The 15,981-nt window shown below is 49.3% G+C and overlaps 2 pseudogenes; one reads left to right on the plus strand and one right to left on the minus strand.

Moving 5' to 3' along the window:
- The window catches only part of LOC131588506 (zinc finger protein 850-like), a 398,523-nt pseudogene extending 392,685 nt beyond the window's left edge, over nt 1-5,838 (plus strand).
- Nucleotides 1-15,981, minus strand: part of LOC131588515 (zinc finger protein 850-like) — a 136,987-nt pseudogene that overhangs the window by 82,021 nt on the left and 38,985 nt on the right.

A 15,981-nucleotide genomic window follows, 5' to 3' on the forward strand; every position in this document is an offset into this window, starting at 1 on the left:
TCCCGGTGCCTTCCCCAGCAGCTGTGGCGAGGGCAGGCACAGAAAGGGCTGAAGCTGCAAGAGTGAGAGCAAGGATTGTCCCGCAGTGGCTGGAGATGGCAAAGGAGGGTGCCCAGGCCGAGGATTTGAGCAGAGGATCTGTGGGCAGGCCCAGGGGCTTCCCCCGCTGGGGAGCCCTGGCTGCTGCTGCGTTGCCTTCAGTGCAGGCTCAGGGGTGGCCTGTTTAATATTCCCTTGCAATTCAGATTTCTGAGTCTGGAAGAGCCATGGCTGGGGCATCAATCATTTTATATTTTTCATTTTGTTAAGTTTTGTTTTCTTTCTTGTGTCCACTCCATAACATTGAGGCTATCTGGGGCTAGAAAAGTCATACAATGTTCAGGCTAGAAGAGAGAATCCTCAGTCCAGCTCCTGCATTTCCTTAATTATCCTAAGAATTGTTCCAGCTGCATTTTAGTCCTGGGTAACATTATTTCTGAGATTCCCTGAACCCTCTCAGGGTCAATACAAGACAAATTTTCAGTCAAAATAGGTCTCAAATATTTAACCATTTTCTCTACCATTTGCTCTTTCTTTTTTTTCAGATACTCTGAGCTGTTTTTTTGCCTGACAATGAAGCCATTTCACAGAGGCTTCCTCTACCTCTTCTCCTTGTCCTCCTGACTGGATCAAGTCATCCACATCCTGCATTAAGCCAGTCCCTGGGGGTGAGATCAATTCCTTTGATATTTCCTGCAAGGCTTGCCCCAATCAGGCCGGTGCTTCCGTGCATCCCTGCAGAAGGACCGTCCATGTCTTGAGCATTTTCCCTTCTATCTCTTGTTGCCAGCCCAAGGCAGAATTCTGTTTGCATCCTCTGGGAGTGGGCAGATCCCCAGAAAGCATCTTTTGCATCAAGCTCTGAATGGCAGCAGTGTGAGGAGGGCACCTGGTTGAGGATGGTGTAAGGATCTGAGAGTGTGGGGTGCCTCGGTTTCATCATCTCATTTCTTCTTCTTGGGTCCTGCAGCATTCTGTGGATTCCATTGGATTTCTTGTTTGGCAGGATAGGAGCATTCTAGGCAGCCATCCCTGGCTCCCCAAGCTGTGCCTTGAGCAGGACTCAGAGACAGGCTGTGAGCCCTTCCTTCCCTGCCTTGGAACAGGGGATTGCTTTTCAACACCTCTTGTCCTGGTTGCTTGAGGGAAATTTGGAGAGGCTCCATATCTAATTTTGCCAATTTCCCTGAGGCTGCCCACACTTCTGGGCTCACTTCAGCCGTGGCTCTGCCAGACATTTGACCCAGAGGTACAACAGAACCAGCCTCTGTATCATCTTTTGCAACATTAATCTGCATTCCCAATTTAGCCATCAAATCCCTTCCCAGTAAATTACAATCAGAATTGTGGGCAAATAAAAATTCCTGCATTTCAAACCCATCCCCAACATCTGCTAATAGTGTCTGAATAAAACACACCCACTCATCTTTCGCACTTAGTGCCTTAATAATTAAAATATTCCCTAACACCTTTAGGTGTAAGATTCCGAGTGGATGGAGAGGCCCCTGTGTCCATCAGGAAAGGTCTCCTCTGGATCCAGAGCCACCCTGGATGTTCCCAAGGGCTGCAGTGTGGTGGGTCCCTGGTGGAATGGGAGCTGTGAGACCGCTAAGAATCCGTGTCCATCAAGGGCTGGACTTGCTGGTGCTGAGGGTGCTCCTGTCTGTGCTTGCAGTGTCCTTGTGCCCTGCAGCTGGAAGGCTGATTCCTTGCCAGGGGCAGTTTGGGTGGGCTGTCCCCTGGCCAGGAGGGCAATGCCTGTGCCAGGTGCTTGTGGCCGAAGGTGTCCCCTGGGTGCTGGGGCCCCCTTGGGCCCTGGGCTTGATCCCTCAGGGGCTGTAGGAACTGTGCCATGGCCTTTGCCTTCAGCTTGGCCTTTTGCTCATCCCTTGCTGCATTCAGCTGCTGAGCCTTTGGGAGCAAGTGCTGCAGGGGCTTCTTGTGGCCCTGCTGCAGCCCCCCTCAGTGCCTGTGGGTGCTCATCCTGTGGCAGCTGCTGAGCTTTCTGCAAAATCCTTCCTTTCTGCAGGGACCCAGCACAAAATGCTTTCAAGATCATCTGGATCCTTGCAGGTCTAATCCCCATTTGTGAGCTGTTCCTTCCTGGTGCTGGCTGTGCTGAGGCTCCCCTCCCCAGCCCGTATCCCAGAGCCGGTCCCTGTCCTGCCGCAGTGTCCAAAGGCGGCCCCCCCGGCGGGCAGGGCCGGCAGCTCCACGGGGCCGGGCAGCGGCCGGGGCGTCCCGCAGCCTCCTGGGGGCCGGGGGCCACTGCCGGCCCTGCCCGGGGGGTGCTGGGGTCAGGCAGCGCCCGGCGCTGAGCCCCGGCTGCCCCACAGCCCCGGCCCGGCCCCACAGCTCCCCACAGGCCCCCAGCCCGTGCTCCCGGTGCCGCAGCTCTGCGCCCGCTCCTGCCGCTCCCAGCTCAGAGAAACCCCCTGAAATCCTCACCTCCTTGTTTTCCTGTCCTGGAAAACTGGGATACAAAGGATCTGAGTCAGCTGGCAAATTCTGAGGATAAGACCCTTCTGAAACATATCCCAATCCTCAGTATTTTTCTCTTCCTTTTCCTTTCCATCATCCTTTTTCTTACCCCATAGATTCCTTCTGCTCTTTCTTGCCTTAAGCACATTCCTGCACACTCCCCTTCCGCCAATCCCTTCCCAGCACACCAACACCATCCATCCCCTGTTGTCTAAATCCTTTCTCAATTTCTCTTATTTGCCCGCCTGGGTGTCCATGTCCTTAATTCCCTCTGGGAGAATGTGCAGACGACCTCCACATGCTCCCAAGGGACCCTTCAGAGATATTTTGGGATCCTCATCCCTTTTGCTGGGACCCCATTGTGGCTTTCCCTTTTGTCCCCTCCCTGGATGCCCTGCCATGTTCACTCCCCGAAGATCCCACTGTAGTCACTGCTGAGATTTTCAGTGCTCTCTCCCTGCCGACTCTTGAGAGCCCCCCTGATCCGTCCCTCGTCTGTCTCCTGCTCACTCTCGGGTACCCAATCAATCCCCGGTGCCGCCGCCAGCCGAGGGAGCCGATCCCCCAAACTGGGTGAGGCACCTTCAGCTGCACTCAGTGCCCGCAGGCCCGGACGGTGGAAGGAATTGCGGAGGAGCCCCAAGGTGTGTGGAAAAATTGACATCCCCAGAGGTTTCTGTCCACAAGGAAGACAGAGGAGTCCTGTAACAGTAATTTCATTCATAAAAAAGGGAGAGGCCATGGGACAATTTCCATGGTGTCTCTCCTGTTTTTGGCAGACACAGCCTCCTTTTCATCCTAATTTTCTTGGCCACATCTCCCTCTCCCTTTCCCCATTGGCTGAAGTACTGGAGAGGTACAGACTTCCCAATGCACCTCCTACATACCCCCTTAATATGCACACCACTTTTGTATAGCTAAGGATATTGATGGCTGTGTTAAGTCTTTGTTTTTCTACTGGAAGTTCATGAATTTAGCAGGACCTTGGCTGAGCAGCAGTCTGTGTCATCAATTAATAACATTTTGTGCAGCTGATGGCTCCTCCTGTCACTTCCTTATGTCCACGTCCCTGGCCCTATGTGCAATGAGGTTGACGGGATCAGTTTGTAAAGAGCCTTTGTTGTTGTTCCTTTGCTGGGGTTCCCCCGTTTTGGGGCCATCCCCCCTGGAGCAGGGTGTCCCCCCTTGGTGCAGGCGCAGGGCTCAGGCAGGGCTGAGGCAATCAGAGCGCGCGGCGCTGATGACTCATCAGTGTCCAGGCAGAGCCGCAGCTGCCAGCGTTCCCCAGCTGGAGCCCAGCTGCGCCCCTCCCCCCCGGGCCTTGGCGCCCCCCTTGAGGGGAATTTGGGGAGGTGGGAGGGGGGAGCGCCAAGGCCGGGCCCCCCCGCGCTGTGGTGGCGGGAGCGGCTGCAGTGGGGAGCGAGTGCGGGCGGAAGCGGCCGAGAGCCCAGCGCTGCCCCAGGCCGAGCTGGCCCAGCTCCATCCGTGCCCCTGCGGTGGGATGCTGTGGGACTGGGGGGGAAGAGGGAGGCGGCAGTGGGTGCTGGGCCTGGGGGCAGGAGGAGAAGGGAAGGAGAAGCAGAGTAAGAACAAAATGGTCAAAGGTTGCACTTGGGAGGAGAAGGTGGGATTGTGCAGGCATAGGAGGAAGAGGAGTGTGAGGAAGAGTTGGGACACAGGAGGAGGAGGAGCAGGAAGAGGAAGCAGCACAAGTTTCCACCCTCTCTGTGTGTGCAGTCCCAGGAGCGTTGCCCTGCCCACAGTCAGCAGGTGACTGTGGAGGGGGATCCGCCGCAGTTTTCACAGGTCTGAATCTTGGTGTTTCTGAGCTTTATTGGGCTAAATGTTGGTGCTTTGTCTTTTTGCAGGGGCTGAATCTATCTCTTCTGCAGGGGGTTTTGCCTGAATTTGGTGTTTGGGTAGTTTTTCATCTTTGTTTTGATGTTTGGAGGATGTTTGGGCTGAATCTTGGTGTTTTGGTTTGTTACAGACACAAGATGCCCATTGACTTTCTTAGATGACCTTGGGCAAGGAGGAACCCCCAGCCCAAAGCACTCTCCTCTCTTTTTTTCCTCCTAATCTGGAATTTTCATTCCCAAACTCGGTCCAGATGGAAGAGGAGGAGAAAAAGCCCCAGAGATGCCGCACGAGTCGGGGCTGCAAACCCAGTCCAAGGAGCTGCGAGGAGGAAAGATCCCCCCAGTGCCAGGAACACAGCCAGAGATCCAGCCAGAGCTCAGAGCTGGGGGAGAAGCCCCACAAGTGCTTGGAATGTGGGAAGGGTTTCAGCTACAGGTCTAGCCTGATCCGGCACCAGGTGACCCACACTGGGGAAAAGCCCTACGAGTGTGGGGAATGTGGGAAGAGCTTCAGCCACAGCTCCAGCCTTTGGAATCACCAGAGGATCCACACTGGGGAACGACCCTATGAGTGTGGGAAATGTGGGAAGAGCTTCAGAGAGATCTCCGACCTGATGAAACACCAGGTGATCCACACAGGGGAACGGCCCTACACCTGCTTGGAATGTGGGAAGAGCTTTGGTCAGAGCTCCAACCTGAGGGCACACCAGCGCATCCACACTGGGGAGAGGCCCTACGAGTGTCCCGAGTGTGGGAAGAGGTTTCAGCGCAGCTCCCATGTCCTCGTACATGAGCGGATTCACACAGAGGAGAGGCCCTTCCGCTGCCCCGACTGCGGGAAGGGCTTCAAGCAGAACGGCAACCTCGCCGTCCACCGGCGCATCCACAGTGGGGAGAGGCCCTACGAGTGTCCCCAGTGTGGGAAGAGCTTCTCACAGAGCTCAGCCTTGACCCGACACCAACGGAGGCACCAGTAAGGGAAGCCCTGCGAGTGCCCCGAGTGCGGGAAGAGCTTCGTGCGCTGCTCCAGCTCCATCCCCCATGGGAGGATCGGCGTTGGATGATCCCCAGTGACCCCCGTTGGGCAGAGCCCTGGTGATCCGTGGTCCTGGTGATCCGTGTTGGGAAGACACCTGGCTGGGAGGCTCCACATCTTCCTGGCTCCCTGTGGGCACCTGGATGAAAGCAGGGGAATGAAAATCCAACAGGATACAGAATGACAATGGGAATTGTTGACTTTAAATCCTAGAGAACCTTTTGCCTCAGGAGCTGTGTGGGCAGAGAAAAGGGGGTGACATCAGGATTGGGGGCCCAGAGGGGAGCACACACGCTCTGTGGGGGGGATGGACACGACCCCTGGGACCCCCCCTCACCTTCCTGCACAGGCCGAAGCCGAGCCCCAGTGCCAGGAAGACGAAGCCCAACACGGAGACTCCAATCCCCATCAGCATCTTGCTGTGGGCAGCGTTTGATGGCATCCCTGGGGGTCTGCAGAGGTCAGGACCCCCAAAACCTTTCACAGACACCTCAAGCTCCACCCAGGACCCTCCCAGTCTCTCCCAGCCCATCCAGGACCCTCTAAAACCTCCTTTGGAGTCACTAATTTTAAACAATTAAGAATTAGAGAAAAATTAGAGATCTTGGCTAGAGATGGGCCTTGCTGGAAGTAGTTAATGATTAAGTGAGAAGCACAATTTGAGATAATCAATCCTGGACTGAGGTAAAAAATTACTTTTCATTGTATGTTTGTACAGCTGTGCTTATAGTGAGACAAGAGAAACTGATAAACAGGTTCAGGAAGATCACAGACCTTACATCTGGAAACCCATTTCAAAGTCACAAAGGAGGAAAGTGGAGTTGTACCAAGTATCAGTTGTAACGTCAACCATTGTAAAGATAGAAAGGTGAGAGTGAGGAAGAGCGGTTTTCCTTCATCTCTTGATGACCCCTTCTTGCCAAAGCAACCCCTCCTCAAATTAGGGAGCCCACCATGCAGGCGTAATGACTTTTTAAAATCACTGCCGTGCATTTTAATCCAAGGTGGGGAATGTCAAGTGTTAGCATTGTGAATATGTGTTCATATTTTGGATATTCAAGACTTTTGTAAATAAATAGAAACTGGAGTATCTTGTCAACTTGCAGTGCGTATTAAGGGGTGACTTCCACACTCACCCGGTGCTGTGATTAAACATCCACTTTGTAACTTTAAACTGTTGGAGAGGTTTTTTTGTCCATTAACAGATTGATGTTGATACTGGATCAATATCGCTATTTTGGTAAATCACTCCCAGTCTCTTCCCAGCCTCCCCAGGACCCACCAGAGCCCCCTCCCAATTTCCCCCCACTGCCCCAGGACACCCAGACCCTCTCCCAGTCCCTTCCAGCCCCACCAGGACTCATCAAGGCTCCTCCCAGTCTCTTCCCAGCTCAACCAACCTCATCCCAATCCCTGCTTTCCAATCTTCAATCTCCTTCCAGCTCCTCCAGGCTCACTCAAATCCCTCCCAGTGACACCCAGCACCCCCAAACTCCCTCCCAGTGTCCACCAGGACCTCCTGAACCCCATCCCACCCTCCCCAACATCATCCAATCCCCTTCCCAGCCATCCTAAGCACCTCAATCCCTTCCCCAGTTTAAACCAGTCTATCTCAAACTCCCTCCCAGTTCCTTCCAGCACACCCCAATCCCCCTCTGGGCCCCCCCAATGCCTCCCCCGTTGCCCCCGGCGCTGTGGGGGCCGGGCCGTGCCCCAGTGCCGGCTCAGGGGGTGCTCCAGGCTGACGTGCTCCACCTGGCAGCTGGAGCTGAGCCCGCATTGCCGGGGGCGGTTTCCAGCAGCACCAGGAGCTGCTGGCTCCAGTCCCCGCTGGGGAGCACGGCAGTGGCCAGCACGTGGCCCGAGAGCTGCTGCTGGCCCTGGGAGCAGCTCAGCTGGATGTGGGCAGGGGAGAAATCCATCAGGGAGCAGAGCAGGCGGCCGGGGCCGGGCTGGGAGCTCGAGGGCACCAGCGAGATGGACACTGTGGGGGCACTGGGAGAGAGCAGAGACAGACTGGGATCAGCTGGAGGGGAACTGGGAGAGATGGGTGAGGAGTGGTGTGGCATTGGGAGGGACTGGGAATGGACTGTGAGGGACTGGGGTGGCACTGAAAGAGATGAGAGCAGATACTGGGACACTGGAAGAGAGTGTGGAGGTCTGGGAGTGAAGTGGGAATGAACTCGGAATAGACTGGGAATGGGCTAAAAAGTAATGGGAGTGACTCTGGGGCCTCTGGGCGGGACTGTGGTGGCACTGGGCGGGACTGTGGTGGCACTGGGCGGGACTGTGGTGGCACTGGGAGGGACTGGGAATGAAGTGCGCGGCACTGGGAGGCCGAGTCCAGCGCGGGGCTCTCGGCTCTGTGGATCTGCCCGGCAACTGATGAGTCATCAGAGAGACGCGCTCTGATTGGCTGAGGGGCGAGGGACTCCACGAGAGGCGAGATGGACCAGGGGGGCATTTGGGGTGACGGGGATGGACTGGGAGAGGCTGGGATGGACTGGGAGAGCCACGGGAGCTACTAGAAGGTCTCAGGGATGGGCACAAGGAAGGCTGAGGGCTCTGGGGTGATTCCCAGGGAGGTTTGGAGGGACCTCTCCCTGCCCTTGACCCGAACCACGAGGACTTGGATTTGTTTCAGTTCAGTGGAATTCATGGTGATTTGGGAGGAACTGGAGCAAAGCAGCTGGAAAGCACAGTGGGCTTGACGAGGACTGAACCAGGGCAGGAGTTGGGGCTGCCTCGAGTGAGCTCTCACAGTGTGAACCTTCATGGGGTCTTTCTAAGGGAATTTTGTTGAATTTTTACATTCATTATTAAAAAGCAGAGTCACAAGTGGAGCTCTGCTTTCAGCTTGAAATGAGGGGATGGAACGTGGGCCCTGGGAATTCCGTAACCTCAAGTTGTTCCTTGATACTGGACACTTTAGCTTTGGCAATCTGAAGCCCTTCAGCAGCAATGGCTCTGCCACCCCCTGGTTTCTGGCTCAGACCCAGCTCGGACCTTGGACAAGGTCTGGGGTTTGTCCTCTTGATCTTTGGGAGCCTCCCGGGAAGCACCAGCCCTCCCCAGCCCACCCTTGGTAGGACTTTTTCTTTTCTCTCTGCTGACGATTTTATCCCCAAAACTGCCGTGGGAACGTTGTATCCAAGCACATCCTCCAGCGCTGCACTTTCCTCCTGTGAATTCCCTGTGCAGGGAATGTGTCTGTGCTTTTCCCTGCTCTGTTCACTGACAAACAAACCTGAGCCCGTGGGACTGTCAGAGCTCCTTCATGCAATGAAATCAGGTTGTGTTGATCATGGCATGTTCTGGAGGAGCTTTTCTTGGTGTGTCTTGTGCTGCTGGAAATGACACAAGAGCCAGGAGGGAACAGAAGCTGCTGCTGCCCGTTGGCTCAGGGCCAGGGAACCAAGTTGTGCTCCCGTGCAGTTGGGCCCTGCTGGAAGCAGAGCCGCCTTTCCCTTGAGCAGCTCAAGCTTGTGACAGCTCCAAACAGGAAACCTCAGCAGAAAACTCTTCCTCCAAACTCAGCTGCTTTCCCTCCTGCAGCTGTTTGGGAAAGAGCCTCAAAGCACAGACTCTGCTGGGAGCCATTGGTGCATTTCCTCCCTCCCGGCAGCAGCAGCTCCTGAGCCCTTCACGGGCTCCTGTCCCTTCACAAACCCTTCAGCTCCCTTTGAACTCTCAGCAGTCACTAACATATGCATTTCTTTCATATTTAAACTGCATTTAAACTTCTTTCTTCTCCTCTCTCTCTTTTTAATCTCCTCTTTATCTCCTTTAATCCCGTCAGCACCAGTAGGATGGGGATGGAGTCTTGGGGTGGGTGTGGGATGAACTGAGGATCCAGCAGAGAAGGGCAAGGCAGAGGGGAGAGGACTCAGCCAACCCTTCTCCTGCTCTCTCCTCCCCCAGGGTGCAGCTAAAGCAAGTCAGACTGGAAAGGATCCCACAAATGCTGTGTTCTCCTCCCTCTGAGCTTGGCTGGGGATCCTCAGCTTCAGCCTGGTGCAGTGCCTTAGATTGGATAATTTGAGTTTTTGGTTAATGCACTAAATAATGTGGTGGGTTTAGCGCTGGCTGAAATCTCCAGGGCACTTACTCATTTCTCACTGTGAGATATGGATTAGGAGAAGGGCAAAACAGGCTTAAAAGTTAAAAGGATTAAAGAAACTTTATTAACAGGACTACAAGAATGAGATACGAGAATAAAACTTTCAGAACGCCTTTCTTCTCCTGAATAACTTTTGTGGTTGTTTTTTTTTTTTAACTGACAGCATAGAGATAGAACTTGGGATGTTTAAACAGTATTCATTACACAAGAGTTTTTTATTAGATTTTGTAGGGAGAGGAGTCTTTTCTTATTGTATCATGGAGACCTTTTTACAAGAAACAGGTTTTTTGTGGTTTTTTAGTTTTACAAAGAGTAGCCATCTGGGAAAAAATTTTTCTATCGTGACATTTTTCTCATTTTTACAGCCCTCCTAGAGGTGTGTCTATGGGTTATGAATTCATGGGGTGTTATTTTAAGGATGAGTTGTTTGAAGGAAAATGTTTTCTTCTTCTGTTTTTGTGATCATCTTTGGAAACAGAAGGTTTCTTCTTCTCTCCCTGGAGGCAAAGGACATTTTATTGTTTTTAGTTATTTTTCTGTTCAAACTTTTTATGGGATTACAGTTACTTTAACATTTGTTTGGTTTCATTAATGGATGCTTTTCCTTACAATTTGTATACTTTATTTTTTTATACTTTTGTCATAAAGTTCCTTTACCTTTAAGAAAGTTAAAGTTGCTGGGGTCTCCTGGGAGTCTTTTCTCTTGACCAATTATCGGTCATTGCTGAGAATTGACAGCAGTTTTAGCCATTGAAAAGTAGAATCAACTCGTGAACCCCACCTTAAAGTGTACACCCAGAAGTCTGTGGTGCTCCTTTGTTTTCCTGACTGTAAAGCGTGGCGGAGCTCCGGCTGGCCTCCGGTTCCCTGCCCAAGCCATGTGGCTGGGCAGGGGCCGGGCCGGGGCCGAGCCGGGCCCGCCGCGTCTCTCGTCTCCCGGCCGGGAGATGAGGCTTGCCCCGAGCTAGGTCGGGCTGGGCCGGGCTCGGCCCGATCTCTGGTTCAGCTGGAGGTTTTGCTGTAACTACATTCACTAGAAAACTGCTGAGTGAAAGAGGAAAGAAACTCTGAGCCTGCAGCAAGCAAAGACAGAGACCACGCTCTCTAAAAGCAGCTATGAAGAACTTTCCAGCGCAGACGGCTCCAGCTCCTGTTCAGCAGAGATCACCGAACCATCTACAAAAAGCTTGGGCAAGATTTTAACTCTTTCTTATCCAGATGAGACTTGCAGATTAATCTTTTCATCCAGAGAGAGAAAAGGAAAGTAATCAACATGAAAAGAGACTTTATAAACTACTAGTGGCAAGAAAGAAAAGAGACTTCAAGAAAGGTAGAGAATTAAGGAGATGCTTTAATTAAGCTGAAATATCTTTCTGTTAAAACTATGGAAATGGACAATGAAGTCTTGAGAAAAACCCCTTTAATTCATAATAGAGTATGGAGAGGAATAAGGTGTTCAAAGTGTAAATTTAAGTAATAAGTGAAGTAATTGTGGTATAGTGAAGTGCTGAGAAATTTGAAGCCTTGAGAGGCAATGAGAAAAACTGTTTCTTAGTGAAGCTCACAGAAGCAGATGAAGAATACTTTTTTGCCTTTGACTAACTTATCCTTAAAAATGCTATCTTCAAACTCATGACCCATAACACATTTTCAGTGATGTAGAATGGGAGGGGTGGGCTTTAATAACAGTAGCTCTGAGCAGCTGATATCAGAGAAACGAGAAACTATAACAAAAATAGTTTTCTTGTGACAAACTCCATAAATTAACAGAAAGGAACTTCTGTTTCTCTACAGAAACTGAGGAAAAGACTATAGAAAGAATTAGAACTGTTTAAACCATCAAAATTATACAGTTTTTGTCTCTGTTATCATGTAAACAAAAGAATAGTGAGCAGTGAGAAATGAAAAGGTTTTTCTAAAAGTTTATTCTGGTGTTCTTATTCTTGTAGTTTGTCAATAAACTCTTCTTTATTCCTTTTAAGTTTTATGCCTAGTTTGCTCTTATTTTAATCCATATCTCACAGCAAGAAATAAATAATTCCTTTTTTTCCCCTTTTTGTTAATTACTGGTTTAAAACCACGACAACTTTTTTTCATGAATTAAAGGAGATGTTTTAGTATATCATTGTTTATTTCTATGGCTTTACTATAATAATATTTTAGTTTCACTTGCCATTTTTTCATTTCTTTTCTATCTAAGGTTTGTCTTTTTTGTTTACTGACTTTGATGTTTTAATGTTGGGTTTTTTTGCATGTTGTTACTCTGTCCTTTTCTGTCCCTGGAGAGATGAACAAGGTTTGTAGGTCTCATCTCTGTATTGAAAGGGTTAATATCTTGCCCAGTGTTATAGATACATTTTATATTGTTGGCTTTTCGCAAATATTAAAATGAATGTTATGTGTATAAGAATGAGAAATTTTGTTGTATTAATATAGTTTTCTTTTTTTCTGTTATTGATGAAATTTAGAAATAGTAGTATAATACATATATGTTAGGTTATGGCATAGTATTAAAATAAAAACTGCTTTTGTTTGTATAACCCAAAGACTGAGGAAAAATAGCTAGAGAACTCCTGCATTTGTAAACTATCTTATCCAGATGAAGACAGCAGTGACCAGAGGTCTGAGGAGGAGGAATTTATTGCATTCCTGGTATCAGAGTATGTAAATCTCAATGCTGCCAAGAAGACTGATCTATTGGGAAGGGGGCAAGAGAAAACTAAACAGAAGAACACCAAAGATCCTAAGAAGAATGTATGAATATGTATGAGAAATTATGGATATGTAGTAGGGTTCTGTTTTTAAGGGACAATCCTTTGTTAGTAAGGTGTGCTCTCTTAGCTGAATGCAGAGACACACGGCCGTATCTGTATACTTTATTTTTTTCTCCTAATTGTTTTTTTATTAAACTTTTAAATTCTATAAAAATTATGTGAACCTCGTTTTTCACAACTGGGGGCTCTTTGTCCGGGATAAACACCTCGCCTCTGAAGAGCACCGAGGGATCCTGAGTGGGAAAAAGCGCGCACCCTGCTGAGTTCAGCGGACCCCGCTCCGTTTCCCCTGGTGTGAGTCAGCAGTGGCTGCAGGTAAATACCCCGAGGACAAGAAGGAGAAGAAATAAAGCAAAGGAAAGGGAAAAGGCTCCGTAAACCGCGGTATTTGCTCCATAATTCTTGTGCACGAAGACCCAAAGAAGAAAAGGGATTGTAAGTAATCTTTGGGGGAGCGGAAAGCGGGGGGTTGCAAAATATCCCCGGGGTCACTGGGACTGGGTCTCAGGGGAGGGGTGAGCCCCTCGGGAAAGGGAGCCGAGGGTTTTCCTGGCACAATCCACTGGGAAAACGGGATAAAAGCGGGGATCCCCAACACAGTGCTGGATTGAGGGGTACAGCCAAGAGCATCCGGGGTTAACAGTGCTGGATTGAGGGGTACAGCCAAGAGCATCCAGGGTTAACAGTGCTGGATTGAGGGGTACAGCCAAGAGCATCCAGGGTTAACAGTGCTGGATTGAGGGGTACAGCAAAGAAACCTAAAACATCCAAGGCCTTATAATACCCATGGGAAGATATCAGTAACTTGAAAATAAAACGTATTTTATTGTTGTTTAGCTTTGAGTAAAAATGAGTGAGAGTGAGTAAAATAGACGTGAGTGAATGTGAGTAAATAAATGTGTAATTGTTATTTTAAATAGTTGATTTTAGTTTGTTCAGAAGGAAGTGGACTGTATTAGGTTGTTTGTGTTGTGGTGAGGGGTTAAGGACTGGTGTGAGGCTATCAGAGAGCTCTTTCTAAAGCCAGATGTGCAAGTAGAATGCAGAGTGGTGCTGGGGTTAGTCGCAATTAAAGGGGAATGGGGGGGGGCACCCTGTAGTTATAGCTTTTGTTTTGTTAAGCCCCAAGACAATTTTTTTGTGAGATTGTGAGTAAGCATTTGTGATAGTGAGCTGTTTTGGTTTTTTTTCTGGTTTAAAGTGTAAGATTTCAGGAAGAGCAGAGAAGAGACAAAGAAATAAAAAGAGCGGGTGGAAATGGAGGAAGGAAAATGTTGTTGAATCTATGTTTAATTTTATTTTTTTGGGGGGGGGGAAAAGTTTATTGTGTTGTATGGTATTGTATAATATTGTATTGTTAAGAAAAAGGGTTTTCAGTGCCTGGGAAGAGGTGGGGAAGAAGGTAGTGTTTGGGTTGGTAGAAATAAATTGATTAAAAAAAAAAAAAAAAAAAAAAAAAAAAAAAAAAAAAAAGGGGCAGAAAACCAGTAAGTCGGGTTTGGGGAAAAACAAAGGTAAAAAGAAATTGCTAGAAGAAATACCCCAAGATAGCCCTTTGGGAGTTATGTTAGCTAATTGGGATATTACCCCAAGTACAAGAGAAAAGGATAGAGTAAAGATGATTAATTTTTGCATGATTGAATGGGCAAACAAGGAAGTAAGATCTGACCACGTTTGTTGGCCTAGATATGGTTCTTTTGAAACTTGGATTTGTCAGGCTTTAAACGTGTTTGTAAATTCAAAAGAACCGTTTAATGCAGAGGAGAAAGAATATGCAGCATGCTGGATGGGGGACACAAACTCTGAGAGAGTAAAAATTCTAGAAATATCAGAAATCTCAAAGATAAAACAAGAAGAAAAAAAGAAAGAGAAAAGCTGGGACCCTTTAGAAGTGTTCCCCCCTCCTCTCCTGCTTGGCCCCCGCCTGCTGCAGATGTCCCGCTGGGGGTCCCGCCTGCCCCGGCTGCAGCCGCGTGGCTCGCACTGGGCACCCCGCCGGCCCTGCCGGGGGTTCCATCTGCCCCAGCCCCGGCTGCTGTGCCCGCACTGGGCACCCCCGCTGTCCCATCCTCAGTCACTTTTCCCGCAGCTGCCCCGGCCATCCCGGCCCCGGTGGCTGTGTCCGTGCCGGCTGCGCTGGGCACCGCTGCTCCTGCCCCAGCAGACACCTGCAGACTGTCCACGCCCCGCTTTGGTTTCTGCCGAGAGACTCCGCTCTCTCGGTGGTTCCGGTACCAGTTCCTGCCTACGGCCCCCCTTGGAGGACTCAGCGGCGGGACGGATCCCTGCCTTCACCATCCCATCAACCTCTGCCACGGACGCAGAGGTCCTAAAGAATTTCTCCCGTAACGGAGAGGTACCATACCAAAATACAAGAAGCTTAGTTCAAAAGAAGGTTTCCCCTGACTCCTCCCCAAAACAATACAGAAAGGCTACTAGTTTATTCCCATTACGAGAAGTCCCAATGGGAGGGGGAAATACGGGATTTGTAAATGCCCCTTTGACTTCCTCAGAAGTCAGAGATTTTAAAAAAAGAGCTAAAAGGATTTGAAGTCAAAACTAACCTAGCCTTTCTTGTTTAACTAATTTGAACTCACAGAAAGAGATTAGCTCCTATGTTTACTGTTAAATTTTGTTTGATGTGATGTTTTCACTTTCCCTGTGTTGCTAAGAAATCCCTTTCAGGTACTACTGATAACTAAGGCAGCGAAGCTGCAATCTGGACCAAAGAGTAAAGTTGGATTCACACCAATAAGATCGGACTATAACACCGAAACCGAGTGATACCAAATGGACTCTTGAACAGAGACCGGCGGTAGTGAACTGAAACAATCCAAATGATCCAAGGGATGAGCTAAGAATTACGCCTAACTGGGAAGTAAGAGCAAGCCTGTATCAGTAATTTCAAGTCCTGCCTGGACAAGTTCTGGGACACCTTCGATATCCACCTTGGGGGGGGGGGGGGAAATTCCCACCCCAAACAGGAGGACTGGGGCTGTTTTGGTCGGGAAATCCTCATCTATTTTTGCTTTTGCCTGTGATGTGTATAAAGGAGGGGAGAAAATCACAACTTCCATCAGTGCCACATCATATACCTTGTCTAAATCATCCCAGTATGAGACATGCTAGCTGGATTAAATATAAGTACTTAAATTAGAGAAAAATAAGTATTGTAGTTCACAAAGTTAAGCCTCTCATTGCAGAAAGTGCTGTGTACCAAATCTATTAAGAATAACTTAAATGATAACTTTCGCTTTACAGATGGGAGATTACTAGTGCCTGTTGAGTGGGAAATACCTAAGAAACGGTGAGAAACTACTGTTAAAAGGTGTCAAAAAGGATTTACTGAGAAATTAAAAAAGAGGAAGTGCCAAAAGCTATTTGCCTGGAAACTGACAAAAAGGAGTTGATAAGGAAATAGAGGGCAAGACCGGCTTGGCCGCTGTAGTCGCCACCAAGAAGATACAATACACCTGCTATGGGTAGCAACCCCATAGGCATGGGAGGTGGGAATACAAGCCAAACCAGACCTCTGTTACTCCTTTTTTTGCACTCATTTTTTGTCTTTTCTCTTTTGGAATACCAGCAAACACGAGCCATAAATGCTACCAAAAGCTGTATATGCAAAGACATCGAGGTTCCTTTTTTGTCACTCATACCCGTATCAACAGT

Source organism: Poecile atricapillus, chromosome 26 (genome assembly GCF_030490865.1).
Source record: "Poecile atricapillus isolate bPoeAtr1 chromosome 26, bPoeAtr1.hap1, whole genome shotgun sequence".
In the NCBI taxonomy this organism is placed as follows: Eukaryota; Metazoa; Chordata; class Aves; order Passeriformes; family Paridae; genus Poecile; species Poecile atricapillus.